Here is a 19,746-nt window from a genome sequence, read left to right on the forward strand (position 1 = left end):
ACAAACGGAGCAAGGTGGACATCAAAAGCAGACTAGCATTCCTGATTCAGAGAAGTCTATTAACATCAAACATAGTTCTTTATTTGAGGAAGATATTTCTAACAATGTACATCTGGAGCACAGCATTGTATGGCTGTGGGAAAACTGGAATAGAGAATCGAAGCATTTGGATATGGTGCAACAGGCGAAAGTTGTAAGTTGGGTGGATAGATAAGGTAAGTTATGGGGAGGCTCTGCGCAAAACTGGAGAGGATAAATAATATGCGCTAAACAGTGACAAGGTGGAGGGACAGAATGATAGGACATCTGTTAAGACATCACGAAATGACTTCCAAGGTACTAGAGGGGGGCGGGGGGGGGGGGGGGGGGGGGAGAGCTGTAGAGGGTAAAAACTGTAGAGCAAGACAGAGACTGAAATAAATCCAGCATATAATTGAGGATGTTGGGTGCAAAAGAGGTGCCGCAGCTGCGCCCCCTCAGTGGCTACCCCTAGTCAGGAGGCGGAACACAGGTACGCGACTGGTGAATCAGCGGGTAGTAGATAACACGCTGGGGCCAACGGCTCCCACGCTACTAACAACTCAGGAAGCCGAGGGAAAACAAAGAAGACATATAATTCATGCAAGACAGAGCATCAAAATTAAGTGAATTCTCATGGCCCGACACAAGAATACAAAATGCAAACCCCACTTCAGACCCCCGAACAAAATCAAGTGTTACAATTACTGCATGATTACAACAGATGTGATGAGCTGGTTAATCGTTTAACAATAATGACCAAACATAACAATTAATTTGATTAAGCCGCCAACTGATAACGAGATAACAAAAAAAATTACTTACATAGAGAAGAAGTAGCGAGAAATGCTTGTGCTCTAATACCTTAGCACAAGATCACAGTAGTAATAAAATATACAACAGTAAACAATAAATTTCTTTTTTAAAAGAAGTTCTAAGTCTCAAAAAGCGTTTCCAACTTGAGTACAGAAAACGAGCAATATTCATCTGGCCGCTGGGTTTGTTTGCCACGGCTTGCACAAGTCGGGCAAGCGAGAATTTGCGACCTTAAAGGCCAGGGTCTATGTTCAACCACAGTGGTCACTAATACATGTGGTGTCTTATAACGTACCACAATAGAATCAATTTCACACTCAGTCACTAATGAGAAAGATCACTGAAATGCTGAAAAACTGCAATAAATAGGAAAACGCAGTTTAAATACATTCAGATATATCATCCTTAAAGGGACGTCACTGAGTGAGAGGAAGGGAGGGGGGGGGGGGGTTTGAATTTAGCAGCTTCAGCGTGGAGTAATGGAGAACAGCGGACAAACCCACCTAGCGGGAGCAAGTCCGTCACCGGAGCATTTTTACCCATATCCATAAACAGAAGTACTTTACCCAAAGCAAGGAAAGTGGTGGAGAGGAGGGTACCAGATAATCAACGTCATCAAGACGCCCACATCAGCAAGCAGTCACTCCAAATCAAGAGCGTCAATCGTGTGCAACGACAGAGTGCCAAACAGCCCACATCTTCCACTTGGACAAGCAACGGACGATCAGGTCCCGAACTGGCACGCACACCGTTCGTCACATATTCTCCTCTCTCACTGCCCCCACCGTACGGCAACAAGCTGCCTCCAACTCCCTCTAACCAAGCAGCCAACTTCAAGAAGACCGAAGCGCCACCTGGTGGCGTGGAAGGAAAACGGACTGCGCCAGTAAGCAAAGGTGTAACAGACTGAGATTTTCACTCTGCAGCGGAGTGTGCACTGTTATGAAACTTTCCTGGCAGATTAAAACTGTGTGCTCGACCGAGACTCGAACTCGGGACCTTTGCCTTTCGCGGGCAAGTGCTCTATCATCTGAGCTACCTAAGCACGACTCACGGCACGTCCTCACAGCTCTACTTCCGCCACTAACAGCTCGGAAAATGAGACGACAAGAGTCAATAACAAATTTTAATGGGTGATACAGTGGGAAGTACCCTTTCCATGCACTTTACAGTGGTTTCCAGTGTATTTATAGAGACAGAAACGAAATGCCTTTGAATTAGTGATTTTTTTAAGGAGTCTTACAGAAATATTAACGGTATATGCCAGTTGTTAAAAGCTGGGACAGATTACCCATATGTGTGGGTTGGAAATGACGGTGAATAACGCCCTGAATCCATCTCACAATACAGATGTGACAGGAGCATGTCTTCACATGGTGCAGGAGACAGGGAATGATGAAATATTAAATACGAGGGTGGAGCGAAGTCTACTTAAATAAGAGGTGACTTCAGACTCCTTTAAATATATGTATTTTGGTAAAGACACACAAATACAAGAACAATGAAGCCCACATGAACGTAGAAGATAAGCAGGCGCTTAAATGGACGGGAAAACTGGCTGCATATGAGGCAAGGTCAGATTAATCATGAAAAACCACACATGAAAGCATTCAGAGGAGCATACAAACTAAAACTCATCATGGAAGCCGAGCGAGAGAGATGCTGTCTAATGATGAGACATGGCAGAAGAACGTGGCAGATTACCTTAGCAGCTGCGAGGAGGCAGCTAGATCGTAATTACGACTTTCCCACACAATTACAGGTGACGTGATTGTCGTAAGTAGCGACTTAACAAGATCATTAGTTGCTTATCCGACAAATGAGCAATCTTTCACCTGCCTCTCATTGCATATAGCATTTAGTTGAACTGTGTCAACACGTCGTCTAAACTGTAGAACCATGTAGTTTGGAACCCAGAGAAATTGTACGTGATTGTTGGAGAACGCAGGGAGGCAGAGCTTTTGCTGTGAGGGCAGTTTAAAATCTTCGGTCATCGATGAAGACGGCCAATCTTTAGAGGCCCCTGCTTATCTGACCGAACTAACTCGCTCGTTTGAACAGTTTTCGACAGGCTGGTGGGATACGATAGAATGACAGGCTCTGGTTCTTCTAATGGACAGACTCGGTTCTCCAGCGTCTCTGTGCTGTGTTCACACACGAAGGATCTTTCAGACATGGGGCATGGAGCTCCATTACAAAGTGTGAAACATCATCTTGGCGGAAATTAACTTCCGAATTAATTACAATTATGATGGGCAAAAATTATGGCCTTTAACTCTGTACCGGATCATCTTTACGATCTGGAACCACTCTTCAGCTCTCGTAACAGACATAACTACACGAATGAAGCTATAGACTAGATCAAGCTATAGACTAGATTAATTTATGTTGTAATATCACTGGTCTCTTAAATGAACGAAACTGCACGAACATGCCAGAGGTTTCCCAGTTGCGCACAGAATGTCTGACGTCACACGGCTTGAGGGGCCGAACGGAGTGGCCGAGCGGTTCTAGGCGCTTCAGCCTGGAACCATGAGACTGCTAAGGTCGCAGGTTCGAATCCTGCCTCGGGCATGGATGTGTGTGATGTCCTCAGGTTAGTTAGGTTTAAGTAGTTCTAAGTTCTAGGGGACTGATGACCTCAGATGTTAAGTTCATAGTGCTCAGAGCTATCTGAACCAACACGACGCTGTTGAAGTAATAGGAAAAGACCATTTGTGTCAGTCAGTGAGCAGTTACGGGCACTGGGATGGTGTTATTCATTACGACAATGTCCTGGAGATATCTCGCTGACTTCACATGGGAAAGAAACATAGGGAAACTGAAACGACGATGAACTGTGATACATGTATTCCACTCGATTGTTTCAAGTGCACGGAAGCGTTCCGAAACACAGGCACTGCTGCCTAAAGACAGGTGGTGGTTGGCCACGGTCAACCGCAGCAGCTGATGACCGCTGCTTACTGCAACAGGCAATTAGGGACCAGTGTAACAAGGCTGCAGCAATTGAAACCACATTTGACAGGACTGCAAGGTGCGCAAATTCACACGGAATAGTGGTACGGTGACTGCATGAGGACGGTCGCTTTGTCCGACAAGCTGTACACTGCGTTTCGTTGACACCCGTATGTCGACGGTGTCATTTACTATGGTGCCGAGAGCATAGGGACTGGATCAACGTGCAGTGGGGTCGCATACTCATCTCAGACAAGAGCATATTAGGTCTGTGTAGTTATTCTGGATTTATGCTCATGTGTTAAGAGGTGGGAGCACGTATTTCACGAAGGAATATTGTCATAATGGTTTAGGTGGACCAGGTGTTATGGTTTGGAGAGCATACTGTTGCTCAAAATGTCTGAACACGGTAGAATGGCTTTCCCATGTGCTTGTGCGTGTTTTCAAGCGTGAATTCGGCGCTGGCGGATTTAATATGGATGACAATGAGCGACTGTATCGAACAGCGCAGGTGGATGAGCTGTTGTATCGAGAGAGTATTCTACAACTCAAATATCTTATAGAGCACTACAGCACGTGTGGGAAGCCATGAGGAAAGGTATTGGAGCACGTTCACATTAAGCTACGACCATACAACAGTTGTTGGCCACCCTGGAGGAGGGATCGGGGGGGGGGGGGGGGGGGAGATTTGGGTGAGGAGACATAACAGCGAAGTAATCGGTCTCATCGGATTAGGGAAGGATGAGGAAGGAAGTCGGGCGAGCCCTTTCGAAGGAACCATCCCGGCATTTGCCTGAAGCGATTTAGGGAAATCCCGGAAAACCTAAATGAGGATGGACGGACGCCAGATTGAACCGTCGTCCTCCCGAATGCGAGTACAGTGTGCTAACCACTGCGCCACCTCACCCGGTGATGGATCTTTCTACCGCAAGAAGTCATTAGTAAACCAGTTGCCAGCATGGAAACAGGTTACAAAGCATGCATTTCTGTTCGTGGTTATCACACTCCCTATTAAGAACAATGTCCCGACTTTTGTAATGCCCAGGTGACCATCATAAATCGCAGTGACATCAGCGGAATTATTATCTTTGAATAAAAGTGCCACTTCGCTCGTGTGACTCCGTATTTCTTGTCGTCATCTTCTCTACTATAATGTAACATTTCTTTCAAACAAATGTCGAAGTTTCGTATCGAGCCGTGTAACTTGGCAGTGAGGTGTCTTGGGAAAGTTGTTTTCGTTCTCAAGTTTTGCGCGCTGAAGAGTGCTGCACCTCGCTTTGAGTATGAGACAGATGCAGTGCAGCCTCTAGGACCAGGAGGCTCTCCAGCGAGGCTGGACTTGCGGGAGGCCAGGGAGCTCTGTTCTTTCCAAGGCCAGCCGCAGACAAAGCGACGGGGGTCAGCCGCCGCGCCAGAGACGCTCAGAGCTGCGGGTCTGGTCTGCCGGCCAGCGTGAATTATTTCTCGGACCGTCTAGGCGGTATATCCGTTCATCACGTCACGCGCTGTCTCGTGGCGGAGCTCGTGTTACGGTGTCCTTCGTACCTGTAGCTGTAGTCACCAGCACGATCGCTCACATTGTTCACGGACCGTAAAGAAACATTACATCACGTATATCGAGTGTAACATAGACGTTGATGTATCAAGTAGTGCATTTCGAGTTCCTGGCTGGTTGAAAATTTGTTGATCCTAAATCATACTAAGTAGCAGTTTATACAATTTATAACACACAAAACAAAACTAAAATTTCGATTACGCAGAATGGACATACGATTAGGGAGTGAACAATCCAATAAAATCGTCACAATCAAATAAAATCGTCACAACTTCTGAACGTTTTTCGTTAGGACTTTCAAACTACACAGTTAGCCTCGGGGCGTGACGGAAATTTGTATGCGTATGCATGGTTTGGTTTAGCGACGAAGCCAATTTTCGTTTGGACGTGCTCTACACTAACGAAAGTTGGCACTTTTGGGAGATTGAGAATCCGCATTTCGCCATCGATAAGTCTCTTCACCCTCAACGGGTGTCCGTGTGGTGTGCAATGTACAGTCACGGAAAAACCTATGTGATATTCCTTGACTGCACGGTGACTACCAAACGGGTGCTTGAAGATTTTGGAAGATGATTTCGTCCCCATTAGCCAAAGTGACCATGATATCCACAAGATGTGGTTCATGCAAGACACAACTCAACCCTACTGAAGCAGGAGAGTGTTTGATGTCCTGGAGAAGCACTTTGGGGACCGCATTCTGGCTCTGGGGTAGCCAGAGGCGACTGGTATGGGCCTTGATTGGCCGCCATATTCTCCTCATTTCAATTCATGCGACTTCCTTTCTGTGGGACTGAGCTCAAAACTGCCATTCGGGAGGTCATCGACAGTATCGACTTTCCAATCCTTCAGCGGGTCATGCTGAATTTCGCTATTCGTCTGCGCCGCTTCATCGCCAATGATGGCAGGCGTATCGGACATGTCATAACGTAAATCCGATTATGTGTCGAGACGTTTACATGTTGAATAAAGAGTGGGCGTGCAGTAGTTTATAACTAATTTACGTTTTAGTTCATATAGTTCAATAATTGTCACCATGTTTATTTTAATGAGAAACTACAGATGACCGTTATATTCCCGTGGTCCTACATGCGTCGTCGCCAACACCTTTGATACTTAATACATCTGTCCGAAAGTGGCCTAGTTTCGCCACTTGGCGTGTGTTCGTCCTAACACATGACGACATTTATCAGGCCTTTGATGTCACACACTCCTTGACTACTTTAAGACTGTATACAATGTAGGTAAGTTTCAGGTTTGTTCGTTCAAGCATGTAAAGATTTAGTCCAGTAAATTGCTTCCAGAGCTGTGGGACCATCTCGGAGAGAGGTCAACAGCATAACTTGTCATTTGTACAAGACACTGCGTAAAATCCTTAGAAGGAGTTTAATAACAGAACGTTTCTGGAAAACTTACTGTAGCTTTATCACAATGGGTAGGAACAGTCGAGTTTTGCAGAACGGTGTCGTCGATGGTAATGTAATTACTTATTTACTCAATGACGTGTGTGCTGTAGTGTGGCTTTCAAGACTTCATCCAACAGTCGCCTTTGACGACAGTTAAGTAGACTGGTATCTTCTGATTTTCAACTGCAGCAGCATTCGAAGGTACTTCAGTATCTGAGATGTATATCCTACCAAACACAATCTTAACTTTCCGGGCAGTGGTGGCTTGGCAATATTTCAACCAGTCTTTTGTCTTTCTTCAAACCCCATGTTTACTAATTTTCCTCAAAATTTTAATCTAGAAATTAATAGTTAACGTCATCTGTTTCTATGGAAATCGGCCTGAGAAAGAGGGACTTTTGATCAACAGGAAACGTTATTAATATACGACTGTCTGCACTGTAAGTATCATGATTATTTGTCTCCAGCGAGTCTGATATATGAATACTGCATACAAATATATTGTACAACATCACTATCAGACACTCTGTATGAAATTGCAGGTAGCTGCACATGTCTTCTCATGATAGCGTGTGTGATTAGTAACTGAATAGACCTGGGCCCCGTGGACGATCCAAGCCACTGCCTAAACTGTGAAAATACGTCATCAGCAACGGCCGCCAAAGACTTCCTGTGTAAAGAGCACGCGTCGTTCTACCAAGGTCAGCGTCAAAAAGACCAAAGTAATGTACAGAGGTTCTGGTAACCATCTTACCAATGTGGTGAGAAATTACATGAAAAAGGCGGAAGTATCAGCCTTTTATCCGGCATGGGGCTGCAGACGTCAGTTGCAAAACCGAGTTGAAGACATACACTCCTGGAAATTGAAATAAGAACACCGTGAATTCATTGTCCCAGGAAGGGGAAACTTTATTGACACATTCCTGCGGTCAGATACATCACATGATCACAATGACAGAACCACAGGCACATAGACACAGGCAACAGAGCATGCACAATGTCGGCACTAGTACAGTGTATATCCACCTTTCGCAGCAATGCAGGCTGCTATTCTCCCATGGAGACGATCGTAGAGATGCTGGATGTAGTCCTGTGGAACGGCTTGCCATGCCATTTCCACCTGGCGACTCAGTTGGACCAGCGTTCGTGCTGGACGTGCAGACCACGTGTGACGACGCTTCATCCAGTCCCAAACATGCTCAATGGGGGACAGATCCGGAGATCTTGCTGGCAAGGGTAGTTGACATACACCTTCTAGAGCACGTTGGGTGGCACGGGATACATGCGGACGTGCATTGTCCTGTTGGAACAGCAAGTTCCGTTGTCGGTCTAGGAATGGTAGAACGATGGGTTCGATGACGGTTTGGACGTACCGTGCACTATTCAGTGTCCCCTCGACGATCACCAGAGGTGTACGGCCAGTGTAGGAGATCGCTCCCCTCACCATGATGCCGGGTGTTGGCTCTGTGTGCCTCGGTCGTATGCAGTCCTGATTGTGGCGCTCACCTGCACGGCGCCAAACACGCATACGACCATCATTGGCACCAAGGCAGAAGCGACTCTCATCGCTGAAGACGACACGTCTCCATTCGTCCCTCCATTCACGCCTGTCGCGACACCACTGGAGGAGGGCTGCACGATGTTGGGGCGTGAGCGGAAGACGGCCTAACGGTGTGTGGGACCGTAGCCCAGCTTCATGGAGACGGTTGCGAATGGTGCTCGCCGATACCCCAGGAGCAACAGTGTCCCTAATTTGCTGGGAAGTGGCGGTGCGGTCCCCTACGGCACTGCGTAGGATCATACGGTCTTGGCGTGCATCCGTGCGTCGCTGCGGTCCGGTCCCAGGTCGACGGGCACGTGCACCTTCCGCCGACCACTGGCGACAACATCGATGTACTGTGGAGACCTCACGCCCCACGTGTTGAGCAATTCGGCGGTACGTCCACCCGGCCTCCCGCATGTCCACTATACGCCCTCGATCAAAGTCCGTCAACTGCACATACGGTTCACGTCCACCCTGTCGCGGCATGCTACCAGTGTTAAAGACTGCGATGGAGCTCCGTATGCCACGGCAAACTGGCTGACACTGACGGCGGCGGTGCACAAATGCTGCGCAGCTAGCGCCATTCGACGGCCAACACCGCGGTTCCTGGTGTGTCCGCTGTGCCGTGCGTGTGATCATTGCTTTTACAGCCCTCTCGCAGTGTCCGGAGCAAGTATGGTGGGTCTGACACATCGGTGTCAATGTGTTCTTTTTTCCATTTCCAGGAGTGTATAATGTGTGTGCACAGAACGAACTGAATGAAATAAAAGAGAAGGGCAGGGAAACCAATGGTAAACTGGTGCATGAAAAATGTGAGGAATTCGAAGGGGAAATGGTCGTCGGAAGAATTTGTTGAACATATAGAAAAATCACAATCATCTCCGGTCAGATGAAAATTAAGGACAGTAATCTTAAGAGTGCAGTGGAAACCATGCCATTAAATGTAGACGACCACGGAAATGAAGAAATGGAAAATGATTTGGAGGACAGGGAATTTACTATTGAAACTTCACAGAGCTTTGGAAGAGAAATGAGGCTGAAACGATAGGTAACATTTCTTCTGAATATCTAAAAATCGCCGGGGGGAAGTGGCATATGAATGATTATTCAAGTTTCTGTATGTATAATCTGTTGTTGTTGCTGTTGTTGTGGTCTTCAGGCCACAGACTGATTTGATGCAGCTCTCCATGCTACTCTATCCTGCGCAAGCCTCTTTATCTCTGAATGACTACTGCAGCCTACATCATTTTGAATCTGCTTACTACATTCATCTCTTGGTCTCCCGCTACGAGTTTTACCCTCCAGTACTAAATTGGTGATCCCTTGATGCCTCAGAAGGTGTCCTACCTACTCATCCTTTGTTCTCAAGTTGTGCCACAACTTCGAATTCAAGACAGCTGCATTGTTTTCAAGAATCAAGGGAAGTGTATCTATACAGCAACGAAGCAAAATTAAATTGGGTAACGTGAAAAAGGTGCAAAATTCAAGCAACCATGATATGAAGACATGTATTTCATGTGGTAAGATAGGACACATTTCGAAAGACTGCAAAACAGGCATAGTGTGTTTTAAATGCAAAAGCAAAGGTCATATCTCGAGGAACCGTCCTAGTGGTGGTGGTGGTTCTGCAATGTTATCAGCTGCGAAAACATTTTCACGAGAAATTCCAGAAGAAACTTTGTGTAAAACCTACAAATGTAGGTGTATCAGAATGTGACAAGTAGTATATTGACAGTAGCGCGACACATCACTTTCAAATCGTCAAGACTGGTATGTTTTATACACTCCTTTTGATGTGCCACAGAAAATGGACAGTGCTAAAAAAAATGTGCATATCGAAGCATTTAACAGTGCTCGTATTGATGTTGAAACTTTTAATATAAGAGAGTGGACCGGACGATATTTTGAAGATGTATGGTATTGTCCAGATGGTGTTTGTAACTTATCTTCTGTTAAAAAGGCCAGAGAAAAAGGTATTGATCAAAGTATCAAAAATGATGGTAAGAAAATGGTCATTTTATAGAGACAATATTCCACTTCCTATTGCTCTATCTAAAAGCTAGAATGAACTTTATCGCTTGGCAGTGAAAGTGATTAAGCAAGGATAGTCCAGTGTAGTAAAGGACGCTTCTGATACTCTTCAATTGTGGCATAAAAGGTTTGGGCACAAGAACAAACCACATGTACAATCATTTTTGACTGCTGATGATATGAACGTAAGGTTAGACAGTGAATTATCTGAAGGTTGTATGCTAGGAAACAGCATAGGCTAGTTTTTGGTTCACGAGTTGACAAGTCAACTAGCCCAGAAGAATTAATCTTCGCTGATATTTGTGGTCCAATGGAAGAAAACGATTTAGCTAGCTATCGATATTTTTAAATATGACGGGGGAGGGGGGGGGGGCAGGGCGGGGGGCTTATGAAAGATGACTGCTCAAGCTTCAGAGTGATATATGTTTTACGGGAAAACGATGACAATCAAAGCGCTATGAAATATATCAAAGGCGCAAGATTCTATGAACGCTCTAAGCATATTTTCGGCAGACTGAATATCATAAATCAGGTGTAATTTATCCCGAATATCTTTTGCAGTTTCACATGTAGCTACTCGAAGCAGCGGTTTTGTTTCTAGTGACAACACAACAGGTTTTTTCCCTTTTGAATTCGGTTTATTCCAATCACTTAATTTCGTTACATAATCTTCAACAATTTGTTTTCGGTTTCTTAAAAGATCTGCATACAACATCGTAAAGAGACTCACATTCCAAGACAGGCTCAATGAGAATACGCCAGGTAGCCCAATACTCTTAACCATTTAATTTCTTCAACATGTTGTTTTTCTTCAGTCATGATGTTTTGCCCTTATTTTCTGTTTCCTCCTACAAACACGTCGAAGAACTTCGTAAACTGTCTGCAAAAAGGGTGATCGCGTCACAAGCCGTCTGCTTGAATTATTCGATTCTGACACTATTAAACACGTATCAATTATATATCAAACTAACGCTAATCTCAACCACGCTCTGCTGCCATGTTAGTATATAATCCAGCCTTTAAATGATTGCGCTTAGATTTATTAAGTTGCCAGAACGTAACAACAGAACAACTATATTTTTAAAAAAAAAACTCCACAAGTCTCTAATTCAAAGAACAAATGCATCAAACATTAACTTTGCATCAAAGATACTTGCACATATGTAAGAGAAACATGTATGAGGTTGTTGTATTATTTACAATTCTTTAAATCATTTAGTATCTTCTCATTAGTCACGTAATCTACCGATCTAATCTTCAGCATTCTTCTGTAGCAACATATATAATCTATGAGGCCGGAAATAAACCATTGAATTGTAGGAGAAATGTCCCAAGAATAGCAAAGGAAAATTATCACACACTCTGGTTAACATGTCCCACATTGAAAGTACTGACAAGGACAGTACGTAGAAGAACGGTAAAAATTGAGAACCTGTTGGATGGCGATCGGTTTGGGTTACTGAAAGTCAAAATCATCAGAGTAGAATTTCTACTACTGCGTTCGTTATTGGAAGCAAGACATAAGAAAAATCAAGACACCCTCAAATGATTTCTAGACACAAAAGAGGTGTTCGACAACACTAAATGATAGAAGCTGCTCTAAATTCTGTTAAAGTAGGAGTAAAGTTTAGGGAATGAGTGGTAATGAACAATAAGTACAGGTATCAAGGGAATAAACGAGAACAGAACACCTAAAACGATGTGCTCCGGCGAAAAATGTGTAAGATAGGTATGCCGTCTCTACCCAGCACTATTCAGATTGTATGTAGAAGAGGTTATTACTGAAATATAAGGGAAGTTCAGGAATGAAATTAAAATTCAGCGTGAAAGAATACCTCACTGAAAGGAAGGAGGTATTATATGATATTTTCTGTCTATCAATCTGAACATGATGGTTCAAGGCCCCCCAAGTGTGGTAATTACTTGGCAACGAGAAACACCATCAGCTGCAATATTATTTTCAGAGACCGCAATTTTAGGCTCGTAACTCTTTGAAATAGGTCTTGGTGGCTGAAACCTATCATGGTGCTTGAAAATAAAATTGCAATTGCTTTTGCTATTTGTTTCCATTACAGGATATACTGAATGACCAGTCTGCTGTCTATAGAGTACCGAAGAGACATGAAAGCCAGGGATAGATGAAATGTATCACGAGTGATATTTATCATCAGAATTAGAAAACCACAAAGAAGACAAACTGAAGACATTCTGATATCTTGGAAACAAAATAACATATGACACATGAAGGTAATTTGGCAAAAACGAAAAGGTGACTAGCATCGAATAAGAGGGCATTTGTGGCCAAAGGATGTCTGCTATTATCAAATATTGGCCTTAATTTGAGGAAGAAGGTTCTAAGAATATATGACTGGAGCACAAAATTGTAAAACTGGGCGAGAATAGAATCCAAGCGTTTGAGATACGGTTCTACATAAGGATTTCGAAAATTAGGACTGATGAAATAATAAATGAGGAGGTTCTCTGCAGAAACGGAGAGAAATGAAATGTGAGGAGAATACTGATAAGAGAGAAGGATATTAAGGAGCGACTTGTCTTACGACATCAGGGAATAACTTCCCTTCTATTTGAGGGGAAGACAGAGACTGGAATATACCCAGCAAGTAACTGAGGACGTAGATTGTAAATGCTACTCCGAGATAAAGAGGTTTCCACAAGACGGGACATCAGTTAGGGGACTGATGACCCGATAGAGAAGCTGTCACTGTAAATAAATGTGTGTATAACGTCTGGTTTCTCTGTCCACTTGATAGAAATAAAACTTACACTTTAGGGACATACGTTGCATTTGGGAGATGTCACAGTCGTTTAGAAGCACTTCAATAACACTTTTGTCGTGTCCAAAATTTTTATCCACTATGTTACTCCATAGGCGATTCAGCGTTATGGCATTTTCAAATGATCTAAAATAAAACGGGTGAACACGAGAAATATGTGATGAAATCAATTAATAGTAAATACAAACAATGACGGACAAATGAAAACTAACATTTGGAAAAATATATCACACCAAATCGAATGTACCAACGAATAGTCAAAAATTTACATTTGGAACGTAATTGTCATTACCTAACTGACAGTTGCCTGCAACACTTCAGTTAGAATGGGAATGGCTTGGGAACGTGTATTATATCTCGTCGCTTATGCGATTTGCCCTGTACTGAGATTCTCTGACTGTGCGAATGTAAACTTTTAATAAATGTAAACCAAACCAAAGCTACATGAATTTACATAATACAATAACTGAATCTGATGCAACTCTATTGATTTGGAATTGGCCCTGGTAATAAAACAAACGTGATCAATTTGAAATTAATGGCACCTGTGCTTAATGAAATTCTTAGCTTTATCTACGCAATGGTAACGTTCTTCCCACTGCTCTCTGTTAGTATTTTCAGTTGTATAGTTAGCATTTAGCTATTGTGTAAGACTGTTAATTAGCATACATTTTAATTAAATCGAATACGACTGAGACAATATCTTTTCGTGAAAAATAGTTAATCAGAAACGACATGGATCTGGAAACTGATATTGATTTGTGGTAATTAACAATGTAGCACTAATTTTAGAATTTGTATTCTGACTCTTCGAAAATTAATAATGCTCACAATAAACACACAATAAACTGAGTGTACATTAAAAATTACTCGTTGCATTGGTAATAAAACAACTTTCTGGACCTTAAATATTTCCAGTATGGTATCTTCCAAATAAAACCTGTTACTGCCCATAGCGAGTAAGTATATATTCAGCACATATCAGATACAGTCATCCATATACATCTCTATCTAAAATTACATTACCCATAACACCTTGAACCTGTGATCGCTGTTAGGCAGCGCTGCTACTGCCAATGGATACTCATTTGACCATCTATCGTCCAACTTAAATTACTTTACTCTGTGTATATACCTTTCTATACCAACAATGAAAGTGTCAAGCATAACATAAGGGCTATGAGTACTTCTTAATCTTCGATAATGTGAAAAAAACTTCTTCTGCTGCAGAGCTCCTTGGCTTCCATATTTCGGGAGCAGGTAGTATGAACCGAAATAATGTGAGACACATCTCTACTGAAAAAGTGCTCATGTCCCTTACGGTGTGCATTTTACAGCCCATGTTTTCTAGAGTTGTTTTCTTGGAATGATCGTTCCTGTTTTATCCTGAATTCCAACCATTTCTCCTGGGGCGCCATATAGGTACACAGTACTAGAAATAACAAGATATGGTGTATGTAAATATCTTTTATAGAGTCATTATTACTATCTGTTGACTCATAAGACAATGTGTTATATATTTGGTAAGTGTTAAATATCATTCAGTTGGCCGGGTGCTGTGGCCGAGCGGTTTAGGCGCTACAGTCTTTAACCACGCGACCGCTACGGTCGCAGGTTCGAATCCTGCCTAGAGCATGGTTGTGTGTGATGTCCTTAGGTTAGTTAGGTTTAAGTAGTTCTAAGTTGTAGGGGACTGATGACCTCAGATGTTAGGTCCCATAGTGTTCAAAGGCATCTGCATCAACCGTTCACTTGCCATGGTATATTTACTGTTATTTAATGGCATCTCATGTTTCTCATTTACATCTATTTCGTTGTGTCTCCCTTGAAAATGGAGTAACGCTCAACGCGTAAGGTCAAACAATGTCAATGGAAACTGTGGTCGGGACCAAAGTGTTGTTATAATACAAATTACACACGACGTACAAACATTTACCCTAACACCGCCCTTCACATGAAACATTCACGAGCCGTTCCTGTTTGATGTACGTAGAGCTATACGTAACCTAATTATACACTCCTGGAAATGGAAAAAAGAACACATTGACACCGGTGTGTCAGACCCACCATACTTGCTCCGGACACTGCGATAGGGCTGTACAAGCAATGATCACTCGCACGGCACAGCGGACACACCAGGAACCGCGGTGTTGGCCGTCGAATGGCGCTAGCTGCGCAGCATTTGTGCACCGCCGCCGTCAGTGTCAGCCAGTTTGCCGTGGCATACGGAGCTCCATCGTAGTCTTTAACACTGGTAGCATGCCGCGACAGCGTGGACGTGAACCGTATGTGCAGTTGACGGACTTTCAGCGAGGGCGTATAGTGGGCATGCGGGAGGCCGGGTGGACGTACCGCCGAATTGCTCAACACGTGGGGCGTGAGGTCTCCACAGTACATCGATGTTGTCGCCAGTGGTCGGCGGAAGGTGCACGTGCCCGTCGACCTGGGACCGGACCGCAGCGATGCTCAGATGCACGCCAAGACCGTAGGATCCTACGCAGTGCCGTAGGGGACCGCACCGCCACTTCCCAGCAAATTAGGGACACTGTTGCTCCTGGGATATCGGCGAGGACCATTCGCAACCGTCTCCATGAAGCTGGGCTACGGTCCCGCACACCGTTAGGCCGTTTTCCGCTCGCGCCCCAACATCGTGCAGCCCTCCTCCAGTGGTGTCGCGACAGGCGTGAATGGAGGGACGAATGGAGACGTGTCGTCTTCAGCGATGAGAGTCGCTTCTGCCTTGGTGCCAATGATGGTCGTATGCGTGTTTGGCGCCGTGCAGGTGAGCGCCACAATCAGGACTGCATACGACCGAGGCACACAGAGCCAACACCCGGCATCATGGTGTGGGGAGCGATCTACTACACTGGCCGTACACCTCTGGTGATCGTCGAGGGGACACTGAATAGTGCACGGTACATCCAAACCGTCATCGAACCCATCGTTCTACCATTCCTAGACCGGCAAGGGAACTTGCTGTTCCAACAGGACAATGCACGTCCGCATGTATCCCGTGCCACCCAACGTGCTCTAGAAGGTGTAAGTCAACTACCCTGGCCAGCAAGATCTCCGGATCTGTCCCCCATTGAGCATGTTTGCGACTGGATGAAGCGTCGTCTCACGCGGTCTGCACGTCCAGCACGAACGCTGGTCCAACTGAGGCGCCAGGTGGAAATGGCATGGCAAGCCGTTCCACAGGACTACATCCAGCATCTCTACAATCGTCTCCAATGGAGAATAGCAGCCTGCATTGCTGCGAAAGGTGGATATACACTGTACTAGTGCCGACATTGTGCATGCTCTGTTGCCTGTGTCTATGTGCCTGTGGTTCTGTCAGTGTGATAATGTGATGTATCTGACCCCAGGAATGTGTCAATAAAGTTTCCCCTTCCTGGGACAATGAATTTACGGTGTTGTTATTTCAATTTCCAGGAGTGTAAATACAATTCTTCAAAAAATGAAGGTTCTGAAGTCGTAGTCCCTTGTAAGAAAGCTTTACTCAGAAATGCTAAGGTTATTATTTTCATATGATCGTAGCCGTAGGAACATACACCAACTAACGTTTGGTATTTCAGATTAATCAAACGGTCTTGTATTTCTTCCCCCCAGGTAAATCACAGATCTGAAATCCATGAAATTAACAACGCGTAGTTGTGGATTATCTGATATCAATACCATGTAAAACTTAATGTTATAATGTCTACTTCGCTAAACAGGTTCAGTAGATCTCATTCTAGGTGAATACATACGAAGTTCCTTTCTTTGAGACAACAAAACAGCTCTGAGCACTATGGGACTTAACTTCTGAGGTCATCAGTCTCCTAGAACTTAGAATTACTTAAACCTAACTATTCTAAGGACGTCACACACATCCATGCCCAAGGCAGGATTCGAACCTGCGACCGTAGCGGTCGAGCAGTTCCAGACTGTAGTGTCTAGAACCGCTCGGCCACTCCGGCCGGATTGAGACAACAGAATTCAGTGTCAATAAACTAAGAACGAGGTAGATCCAGTGGGTCAAATGGTGAAAAAAGAATAATTGAGTGCAAGTCTAAAAAATAATTTTGCTCCTGATACATTTTATGGTGCAACGGTAAGCCTTTAATACGACTAAAATCCAGATAAAGAAAAAGATTTGTAATTTATACGTGTGAACTACGCAGAGCATTTTTGCAGATGCGGAGTACGCTTCAGATGGCGTAAGACTGAGCATAATTCTTAAACTCTTCATTGACAAATGGTTTGTTACTGTTGCCGATGAGAAAAAGATCTTTGCCATGAAAATATAAAATCCAGTATTACGAAAACGTCTGAACTAAACCAAAACGTTTTCTTCCTTTTTTGACGCGGATTGTACGATGTTTACTTTAAGTAAGAACGACGTTTTTTCTTTCACTAAACAGTAAATGGTGTAATATGGTACTCATTCAACCTGACGAAACACAACCTTGCTTTTTAATGACACTAGCGACGAGATTATCATCGTATTAGCAGTCGTCAAATCAGTCACGCTTTCCCTTGACGTATCATCGCCGACATAGACCGAGAAGACGAAAGGTGATGTGATGCGCTTGCAGTTAGACCTTCATTGTTGGCCATTATATCAAATCATACCCTAAAAGTTAACACACTTCATTATTGTTGATACTGTGTTCAACGAAATATCGCCAAGTAAGTGATATGGTTCATCCTTCGTATCGCTACATATTAGTTTTACACAACAAGACTGGAGGGACAGTGCTAAACTATTGCCACCTAAACACTGTTTGTTAATACAGTATATATGTCTATTTAAGGTCATAGTAAAAGTCATTTATTTCAAGTAACAGGATGGGATTTAGAGGAGGACGATGCTGCACAAGTAGGCTTCATGTACGGAAACAATTTATACAAAGTAAGAACGGTTCATATAGACTTATCGATCAATATTTCCAGATGTTACAGAATGAACATAATACAAAAACTCGAATAAAAATACACACACACACCAGTCACAAGCTCTAAAATCTGATCAATGTCTCGAACAAAGTTATAGCCATCCCCCAACAATATTTAACATTTCAGTTGAGAATACTCACTAAAACTAAAATATGAGGCAATTCAGCCACAAAAATTTAATCCTACCCTTATCAACATCTCCTTATCATTCGCTAATTATTAAATTATACTTCACGGTAATGACGATGGTCATTAAAACGCAGTCTATGAAAGGTTTGTAAATAGATACAAAATGAAGATATTACAAAGAAATTTGAAAGTCGTGACTGATGTTTTATTGCTTATAAGCTTTGCGAAGATGTGTGTTGAGCATCTTGTAGGATACATCATAAGCTGCAATGGAACCAAAAATTATACTTAATACGTGTTTTGTGTGTGTTTCTTCACGAAAGTTAAAGCTAAGTTATCGTAGTGATAAGTTAAATCAGGTAAACGAACTAGGTGAGGCCAAAGTAAACGGACTAGGTGAAGCCATATTAGCTACCGGTACTGAAATATAGATCCGATATGTTGCATATTCTATTGGCGCGATCCTGTAAGGGCTGTGAGTGTCATACATATGGGGCGGTTAGAGCATAAGTGGTACAAGCCTAAGACATACACATTTGAGATAACTACATGTCTGTCCTCAACATGATATTATCATTTATGAGGTGAAGCCAAGTAATAACTTGGTTGTTTCCCCTCCTGACAGGGGACAATACATTCCTACTGCTGTTACAAATTTTCTCCTATCTTCAGTGCAGTAATAAAATAAATCGATAATAGTGTGGAACATAAACTGAAGCAGTGAAAATACTAACACTGTACGTACGGAACAGAGAGAATATGAACTGTGCAGTCAAGCATCATCCAAGCATAAACCAACTTGGAGTAAAATGCAGAATGTATGTATATAACTATACTTGCTGATTTTAGATAAACTATAGAAGTTACGACATAAAATAAAACTGAACGATCTTAAAGAGCAACAAAAAGTTGTTGAGAGAACAAAGAAGTACGAAATACCGAATGAGGTCCGCCTGAGAGCTGCAAAGAAAACAAGCAGAGTGTGAAAGAAGATAAGTATTTAGCTGAAGAAAAATGTTCCGCAATGACTTTTGATCTTGATAAATCCTTACACATTCCGACTTTGACAACTTCTGTAGAGAACTATAAGAAAAATTTGACTCTATGCAATACTGGGACATTATAAGATTACATGATTATTGCGGAATGAACACGGGACATCTCTGCTTTCGTAATGATTCGATGGGTGATTGGGAGAATATAGAATAAATTGCTAATATAACCATTTCAGGTGACTGAGGGGCAGCACGTTTTCTTATCTGCTAAGTTGCTTGAAAAACCTGTAAGAAATTGGAATAGAAACATTATAATAAAATTGTTATGGACAGAGAGTGGGATACCTTTCAGTATTAAATTTGAAGGAACACAACACTCTGAAATCAGTTTCTATTTAGTTGTTCTCAAAAGAAATCAGGGACATGCCCTGAATTCTCTGTGAATTATTGAGCAACAGAAACCGTAGTCAATGAGAAGATCAGTGACAGAACAGGAAAAAGTTGTATGAAGGATTCATTACCTTTCACTTCTCTAAGTAAACTTAACCTCTACAAAAACTGCCTTTGA

This window comes from Schistocerca gregaria, chromosome 8, assembly GCF_023897955.1.
Source record: "Schistocerca gregaria isolate iqSchGreg1 chromosome 8, iqSchGreg1.2, whole genome shotgun sequence".
Lineage (NCBI taxonomy): Eukaryota > Metazoa > Arthropoda > Insecta > Orthoptera > Acrididae > Schistocerca > Schistocerca gregaria.